At 47.1% G+C, this 9,514-nt stretch overlaps 1 long non-coding RNA gene across 1 annotated transcript; it reads left to right on the top strand.

The window, feature by feature from the left end:
* Nucleotides 1-2,521: 2,521 nt before the first annotated feature.
* LOC125388955 (uncharacterized) lies at nt 2,522-8,261 on the top strand. Its single transcript, XR_007228365.3, has 4 exons — nt 2,522-5,421; nt 5,810-6,298; nt 6,754-6,839; nt 7,092-8,261. It is a non-coding gene; the product is annotated as an uncharacterized LOC125388955 (long non-coding RNA).
* Nucleotides 8,262-9,514: the final 1,253 nt, after the last annotated feature.

The following is a 9,514-nucleotide window of genomic DNA, read 5'->3' on the forward strand; positions in this document are numbered from 1 at the left end:
CCCTGGGAATCAGTCCCACTGTTGTCCCCTGAAAGCAGCAGCCCTCTCCCACAGCGGAGACTTTCTATCCATTTCTTCTAATATCAAAAATTTGGGGAATCTCTGTTTATGTCTTTTTTGTTGCTTAAAAAAAAATACAGTAATAAGACACTCCTCTTAGAAAAAGCATCGCTCTTAGAGACAGAAACCAACACCTAGGCGTGAACGGAAATGGACAGCAAGGAGAAGCACCAAGAAGGAGAAAGAGGCAAAGAGAAGTGAGCAGAAAGCCAAGAAAGGACACTACCTTGCAGGGAGAGAGCAAGCAGCCAGCTCGTGGCTAGGGGGCAGGAGAAGTCAGGTCCAAAGGAGCCTGCCACACTGAGGATTAAAAACAAGCTGGGCTTCAGAGAGGTGTGAGAAAGCTGGACTTTTGAGGAAACTTCCTGGAGTCAGACAGAAGCTGGGAAGCGGGGGAGCAGAGCAGGTATGGAAGGAAATCCCCTAAGGCATTTTCTCACAGTGTTACTGGTCATTTTGCCTTCATGATTTCCTCTTCTCTCTGATACCCTGAGATTATCTGCAATCTTCTATGATCATTCTTGTCCCACAAGTGCCAACAGTGACTATAAAACTGAGATTCCACACATTTTCCTTCTCAGATTAGAACAAGTTCTGCTCCGGACTTGACAAGAGGAAGGCTTTACTTCATTTTGAATGCAAGTGCCACACCTCCAAGGCCAAGCTCCTTCCATCCAATTGGACGTATACAAGTCCTTCAGAGAATGCTCCTTTCTCACCCAAAGGTTCTTAGGATTAAGGGCCAAGGCCTCTGTGTTGGCTTGACTCTGGTTGATCCTCCATATCTGCCATCCCTCCCTTATTTTGCTGTCTAAAACACAGGACCTCTCTCTCTGGCCTGAATCTTCTGCTCTTCATCCTTTGAATGGCTAGACCTAATTTATCTGTCACTTTCTTTCCTTAACATATCAGTGAGTTGTTCTGTCTTTTCGAGACTAAGGTTACCACTAGCTAAATTTGGCTCATCAGAATGACTAGAAAACATCTTGGGATTTAGAAATAAAAGCCAGGGACTAGAGATGGCTCAGTGGTTAAGATCACTTGCTATTCTTGCAGACAACCTGAGTTTGGTGCCCAGTAACCACATCAGACAGCTCACAACTGCCTATAACTTTAGCTCCAGGGAGATCTGACACTTTTGGGGACTCACATGGGTACCCACACATATATACATATGCAGACTCATGCGCACATACACATAAATAAAAATAAACCTTTTTTAAAAAGTCCCAGAGGGTAGAAAGCCACCAAGGATTAAATAAAAATTGTTCTGGAAAGTTACACTTTTTTAAACAGTGAAGATTTCTGTAATGGTTTCCCTGTCAGACAAAAATCTTCATAAGATATTTTATGTATTCATAAAATAAGTAAAGTTGCAATTCCAAAATGAAGGCAAAGAGAAAAAAAAAAAGAAATGGTCTAAACTTTTTGTGGTCCCCTCCTTTTACTGCCCAATTGCCCCCTTTAAACCGTATTTTTGAGTCCTTACCAAGGAGCTCACCACCTCTCCCCCACCCAATGACACCACGAAGTCTCCTCCTCTCAGAGGTCAGTGTGTGTCCACACCAGTTCCCCTGGCAGACAATGCCTAAACAAGAAAACCACTGCAAATTCAAGGGAACAATTCTGATTGCATTCCCTCTTCTAGTTCTTACCGCCCATGCTAGTGTGAAGGGGTATTAGTCAACCAAGGGAGCTGAGACCCTGCTCAAGCTAAAGGTGTGCCACTAACTCCCCCATCTTCCAAATCACAGATTTACGGGGTGGGGGGGGGGGGCGGGGGTCAGGGTTTGGCCTGAGTGTCCTCAGAAGGGCACTTTTTCAAATCTTGGTCTCAGCTGTCAAACTGTAGGCATTACTCTAAATAGTTACCTATTTTTGTCTGGGAAAACACTGGGGAAAAGTGTTAAGGCAGCCATGTTCCACCCTCATTACCCTCTGTGTATAGTCTCCTTGGCCCTTTTCCTAGCCAGCCCCCAGCCCTATGTATAGTCTCCTTGGTCCTTTTCCTAGCCAGCCCCAGCCCTATGTATAGTCTCCTTGGTCCTTTTTCTAGCCAGCCCCAGCCCTATGTATAGTCTCCTTGATCCTTTTTCTAGCCAGCCTCCAGCCCTATGTATAGTCTCCTTGGCTCTTTTTCTAGCCGGCCCTCAGACCCAGCACAGACAGACCATGGCCTTGGCAATGAACAGTAGCCCTGATCTGCACGCATAGTCTCCTGGAAAGCACACAGAGGTGAAGTTGAAATGCAGCCTCCTTTAGGCTATATTTTCTATTTTTTTCTCTTCTGAAGTCATATGACCTTTACAGTTGCCTTTGCTGTCTACTTGGTGGCCCTATTTTTTACTACTAGAAAATAAGTTCCTCGAGGGCAGGATCCATGTCTGATTCATCTCTGGGTCTCCCTGCAGGAGGAGATGGGGATGAGTGAGGTCCCCAACTGTGGCACAAAATGCCAGAAAGCTGGGGAGAGCACGGGATGAAAGTCTACTGCCTTCTAAGGCCGGCCATGCCCCTGCTATCCCTAAGCTCTCCCTTCACACTCCTGAAAGACCTCTCTCTTGCAGGAGCTTCTGCCAACTGTCACCATGGGACAGAATCCCCTGGGGAGCCTTCAGCTGTTAACCGCTTAGAATGCTGCTGTCCGCAGGAGTCTATGCACTGAAGGGCAGAGATGGGACAGGGACAGGACTTTGGAAATAGTAGGAGCAGAAACCTCTGCCCTTGAAGGACATATTCTCCTGTTAAAGGATCAGGATGCGCAGAACACGGTTTTGTAGTTGTTTTGTTATTTCTTAGTGAAAGGAATCAGATTCATTTAAGCCTGGCCCTGAGGAACAGAGAGATGATTTTTCCATCCCAAATGCCCATGCTTAGGGATGCTCAGAGATGCAAAGAGCTGTGAACCATGCAACAGAAGCACAGTAAGGCAATGGGCAACAACAGCCTTGCAGCAAGGACTCTTCTCTTTCAAATCAAGTGTAGATTTCAGACCTTGACCTCGCAGGCCAGCATCTGTATTAAAAAAAAAAAAAAAAAGAAAAAAAGAAAAAAGAAAAAAAGAAAAAAAAAAAAAACCACGGTACTAAGCAAATCAGTTCCTAAGTCATGAAAAGAAGGATGCATCCCAGAGACCTCTCTTTAGGATTAGAATGCCAGTGGAAAAGATGAGCAGTTAAATTAAGAAAAATATTTTTAAAATAAAACGAAGCAACACTTACACTGCTGTATGCCCCACATACACATAAATAAAAATAAACTTTTTAAATTAAAGTAAAAGTAAGGGGCCTGAGAGATAGCTCCGTGGTCAAGAGTACTTATTCCACTTGCAGGAGGCCCAAACTGCAGGAGTTCCCAGCATACATGTTGGGCTGGGCAGCACACAGCTGTCTGTAACTTCCACTTCAGAGCACACAGCTCTCTTTTCTGGCATCCCTGGGCAGCTGCACACATGCAGTCTCCTCAGGAATACATTAAAAACAACGCCTTTAAAAATGCTTTAAGATAAAAACTTAGAGGGTTAGAGTTGTATCTTTAAAAAAAGGTCCTTACCGTACCCTAAGTGGCAGCTCCTGTCAGGATGGGAGACCATTCCTCAATGTGTTCCACGTGAGAACTGAGTTGTGAGGCTATGACCTCTGCCTAGGAGAAACTCAGTTCCCAGGAAATGATGGAGACGCCCTAATATTACAGGTCTCAGGCCTACAGCTGCTCACTCACCTTCCCCGCTTGTCTCCACCCTCTGTGTTCCACACATTTTCTGCTGGCCTCCTTCTGGTCTGTCTATTCATTGACCAGTTTCTACTGAGCACCTAGGATGCGCTCAGAGCCAGACATAGACATGGCAGAGGCACACTCCTGGAGAGACCTGGGAGCGAAGAGGTCCTGTAGTACTATCATATCACAGTAGATTACACATACAGAAAGACACGTGTGTAGGGCATTGACAGGAAGCTCCTGCTGGACTTTGAATACTTTCTCTTGTCCGCTTCTGCTGGGATTTGGTTGCTGTCATGATGGCACTGAGAGGTGAGGCTCTTCAAAGTCAACAATGCAGTTCTCGTGGGACTAGATGAGCTACCTCAAGAGAGGGTTCCACGTAGAGACAGCCTCCTATTTCACCCTACAACACGCACCCGCATGTCATCCACTTTCTGCCAAGGGTTGAAGCACAAAGTGTTTACCTGGACCATGCTTTTGGCTTTCTAAGCTTCTAGAACCCCGAACCAATTAATCCCTATTCTCTACAAGTTACCCAGTCAAGAGATGGCTCAGTGCCTCAGAGCCCTGACTGCCTTCCAAAGGACTTGGGTTCAATTCCCAGCACCTAGATGGTAGCTCACACCCATTGGAATCTCCAGTCCTAGGGAATCTGATACCCTCTTCCAGCATCCAAGGACATTGCACGCACGTAGTGTACTGGCATACGTGCGAGCAAAACACAGAGAGAAAAATATTGTTACTGGAATTGCCTAGTCTCAGGTGTTTGGTTATAGCAAACAGACTGAAACCATTCCTACTTCTTGAGGGAGGGAACTGAAGAGTTAGAGGGCCACAGGCCCAGACATATTAACAGTGTTTTACCAGGATTACCGGGGAGACAGGAATAAAAAGAAAAGGAGACCACACCAGGAGCAGAGTGATCTAGGATCCATTTTTTCCACACCATTACACAGAAAATCAAGCTCTATAGCCTTGGGGCCACAAGCAGGTGGAGGTGTGCCAGGAGAACCCTAAGATTCTCTGTTCAAGATTCCTCTCCCAGGCACATACACACCTGTATAATCAACCCCCAACTCTTGATGATGAGCAAGGAGTTTGAATATGATGCAATTCCATGGCCTATCTTGGCGTATATGTAGAAGAGATTTTGTGGATGTAATTAAGACCCCTAATCAGCCGACTTGGAGTTAATTAAGGTAAGGACTTTCCTGGGTGGTCCTGACCTAATCATGAAAACAATTTAACCGGAAGTGGCAGTCCATAGGGACAAGCAGCTCCAGGGATGGCCCAAAAGAAATGACTTGTGCAGAAGGCCCTGAACCAGAAATGGCAGGTAGCCTGTCATAGTTGGAATTAAATCTGCAGTTGTGACCAGTCGTGACCCAAACCTTGATGTCCCCCAGTGAGATCCTCAGCAGAGGCTAGCGTCTCCCTGGGCTCCTGATCTGCATCAGACAAAAAGCACCGAGGTTGTTCCAAACTGCATTTGAGGTCACTAATTGCAAAGCAATCAAGCAGCACTGTGCTCGAAGGGGTAGCCGTGCAGAGCGGAAGTGGATATAATCACTAGAGCCCTAGAGAAGCTGGACGACGAGGAACCCTCCCAGCTTCGAGACTCGTAACAACACCACAAAACAGGTGAGTGCCTACTGTGTGGCAAGTGACTGGGACCCAACTGGAATACAAATCCTGTAGAGTATCCCCATCCTTCTCAAGTGAGCCCCCCACAAATATTAAACCCAAAGTTCTTCCTAGAGGATGGGAGCAGCAGTGCCCAGGGAGCCCCAACTCCTGCCCAATAAACACCGGGGAAAATGTACAGCCCAGCGAGGCTGAGCACAGAATGGCAGATGTTCTGCTGCTACCCCAGGAAACTCAATTGCAGAACTGTTTTCTAGAACTTTCCTTGCTTCCAGTTCACAGTTCTTCAGAATATTGAGACGTTTACTCAGAGCTTGCTTTTTCTCTTCCTTCTTTCCTCCCGCCCTTCCTTCTCCTCTCTCCCACCCTCCCCCTTCCCTTTTAGAAGACTCCTGGGAGGTTTCATAGCTAGTGAATCACTTTGATGTTTGCAACTGGAACTATGCTGTTGTTTTTAACACTGGAAATCATCAGAAGTTACATGAGATGCACAAGGGAAATAGCTTTAAAAAGAAAATCTTCCATGATCTTTTTCCATGATCTTTTTACATGATCTCTAAAGGCCCTGAGTCTTCACTAGTGGGAAAAAACGAAATATTTTTAATATCAAATTTTATGAAAATTTGAAGTAGACTGAGCAATAAAAATGCTGGGCACTCACTCTATGGGAGAAGGATAGCACAATGTCACTGTCGTGTCTACACATGGACGCAAACTCAGGCCTACAGATATGAGTACAGAAGGACATATATGAGCACAGAAGCATCCAAAAAGACCGCAAAGTGTTACTGCCTCCAAGAATGAAAAATCAGCTAATCCCAAGGTGGTCAGACCGCAGCCTGAACCCTTGAAGCAAGAGCGATCTTCCCAAGAGGTAAAGAGTGAGACTCAATGGCGGGAAAAGGGCAGGAACAGATTAAAGAATGTTGGGAGAGTCTGGGCATGTTTGTGTGGCAATAAGCCAGTTGAGGAAGAAAGGGAAGAAATGTTTAGAAAGAGTCACTAATGGGGAGGCTTGAACCGCCAAGTCCAGGCCTTTCCTGTTGCAAGGAAGCTGCTGAGGGCCTGTGTGGGTGAACGAAAGCGAAAGTTCGGCGATGACTCACAGTATTTAGGATGTGTCACGGTGGAGGCCTGATGGAAGCTAGGGACAAAAGTGACCCGGAAACCAGCAACGGTAGAGGAAACGGAGGGATCTACTGATGTCATTCGAGGCTCCAAAGGTGTGGGTGGGAACCCCATGGTTTGGAACGGGAACCACTAGCCCAGGCAACCTTCTTTTCTCTTTCCTCTATATTATGGCGGACTTACACTATGATGTTCTTGCAGAACTCATAACTAACTGAGAAGTTCTGAAGTTGAACTCAGAGTCACCTCCAGAACCGAGCATTTGGACAGGGAGGAGCACACTCCAGGTAATGTGTGCTGCCAACTTAAAGATGCTCCTTGGGTACCAACTGGAAGCACAATGTGCTGCTGTGGCCCTGTGATCCATAGGATACCACATCTACTGGTCCCCAGGTTAGCTGCCAGTTCCAGTGGGTGGTCTCCATGTCTCCTTGTGGGAATAATATCTCAAAAGAGGAGCATCCTTGGATGTGGTTAGCTTCCAAAGCTAATCTTACTTCCACTCATATTTTTATATTGTTTTGGCCTTTTCTCTACAGACCCTGTGAACTGCAAACAATAACCTGATGCCGAGTACCTAGAAACTAGGGAAAGGGCAGTGGAGGCAACAAGGGTAAGGATGGACACCTACTGAGTTCCTCTGGGTAGCAGGACCTTCCCCACACACCAAAGGGATGTATGTGATTACCAGACCTAAGCAAGGTCCACTCTGTTTCCCTTGCTTTAACTTAGAAGATCGGCAGGAGGAGATAGGTAGGAGGAAAGAAACTGAAAGCAGAAGGTAAGGAACCTGGCAGGAAGTAACCCTGGATGCTTTGCACTAAAACAAGCAGATTCAATCCCAGGCCTTGGGGAACAGAGACGGGCAGGTCTCTGTCCGTTCAAAGCCAGCCTGGTCTATGCTGCTAGTTCCAAGCTAACCAGAACTTCACAGCAAGAACCTGTCTTAAAATGAAATGTAATTCCCACCCTACCCCCAGAGGAGGAAGGAGAGATGCTGCCCCTCACCGTCTCCTGAGAAAGGAGAGGGGCCTTCTGTACTCACATGGAAGTGGCTTCCAGCTCCGCTCCGAGCCACAGGCAGCAGTGGTGGTCAGTGCAGAACAAGGCAAGAGGACCCTGCTCCCCTAAAGCTATCTCTAATCCCCACGAGTCAGTCTTACACTCCCGACTCCCCGTCCTGGTCAGAGGAGCATGCTCTGGAAATGATCCCTGCCTCGCCTGGAGTCCAGGCGACAAGTCTGAGCCCATTTTGAAGCAAGGGTGAATGAGGGGATGGGGTTAGGGGCTAAAAGGGGGCAGGGAAAATGTTGGGAGCCTGGAAGATTCTAGCCATGTTGTGTTGCTACAGCTAAACAACTCTCCAAGGCTGGACAAAGTACAACAAGCAAGGCAAATGCCTGGGGAAAGTACCAGTGATGCTAGGGCTCAATTTCTTAAGATAATGTGCTGGCTAGTTTTATAGCAACTTGACACAAGCTAGAGTCATAGAAGAGGAGCAAGCCTCGATTAAGAAAATGATTCCAGGGCTGGAGAGATGGCTCAGCGGTTAAGGGCATTGCCTGCTCCTCCAAAGGTCCTGAGTTCAATTCCCGGCAACCACATGGTGGCTCACAACCACCTGTAAAGAGGTCTGGTGCCCTCTTCTGACCTGCAGGCACACACGCAGACAGAATATTGTGTACATAATCAATCAATAAATATATATAAAAAAGAAAAGGATTCCATATGACCTGGTTGTAAGGCATTTTTCTTAGTTAGTGATGGCAGGGAAGGACCCAGCTCATCGAAGGTGGTGCCATTACTGGGCTGACAGCACTAGGTTCTGTAAGAAAGCAGGCTGAGCAAGCCAGTGGGGGTGCAAGCCAGTAAGCAGCACTCCTCCATGGTCTCTGTATCAGCTCCTGCCTCCAGGTTCCTGCCCTGTTTGAGTTCCTGTGCTGACGTCCTTCCAGGCTGAAAAGTGATGTGGAAATATAAGGCAAATAAACCCTTCCCTCACCCAAGTTGCTTTGGTCATGGTGCTCAGCACAGCAGTAGAAACTCTAACTAGGACAGAGACCCTTCTGAATGGTTCTGTTTTGGGAGAAAGAATGAGCACTTACTTGAATCATGCTCCAAGTGCACATGTGCACACGTGCACGCACGAACACGCACACACACGCACGCACACGCGCGCACACACACACATACACACACACACACACACACACACACACATGCAGAACTTGAGCCTAGCTTTCCAGCAGGCGTTTTCCTGTCTTATGACTCTCCAGGCAGGTTGCAGGCCCGCTCCCTGACACCAATACAACCACTGTAAGATGTAGGACAATACAGGCATAAGGATGGAACACAGATTCCAAAATCTTAAAGGCTGCGGAGTGAAGAAAACAGAACCCACACTCAGGAGACTTAGACCACGGTCTGTAATCTACTGACCAATACCTTGAGAAAAACCAGGTGACCCCTGAGTGTCAGTCTCTCTGTCTATCAAGAATGGCAACACTTCCTACACAGGCCTATTGTGTTGCCCTGAGGGTGGTAAGGTAACCAAGCACAGGGCACCCTTGCTGGCACAGGGCAGTTTCCCAGCGGTCACTCAGGCTACAGTCGTATTCTTCCTACCTTCAACCTCTGTTCCAAGATCCGGTGCTCTTAAGGTTTCCTCAATGTAGAAGAGAAGAGTGAGCACAGAAAAAGCAGGGAGAAGTGTCATAAGCTAGAAACTTTCATGCCCCCCAAGTCCACCCATTGTGATGGTATTAGAAGGTGGCCAGTTTTGTAAGGAATTCAGTCATGCAGGTGGGGCCCTTCTAAATGAGATGAGTGCCCTTACAAGAAGAAGGTCCAGAGAGATTTTTAGTTGTCTCTCCATCCTCCAAAAACATAAGTAGTCTACAATCTGGAGGAGTGTCCTCACCAGAGCCCGGTCCTACTGGAGACTGACCCCAGACTCCTCATC

The sequence above is a fragment of the Myodes glareolus genome, chromosome 4 (assembly GCF_982192425.1).
Source record: "Myodes glareolus chromosome 4, mMyoGla1.1, whole genome shotgun sequence".
Classification (NCBI taxonomy): Eukaryota; Metazoa; Chordata; class Mammalia; order Rodentia; family Cricetidae; genus Myodes; species Myodes glareolus.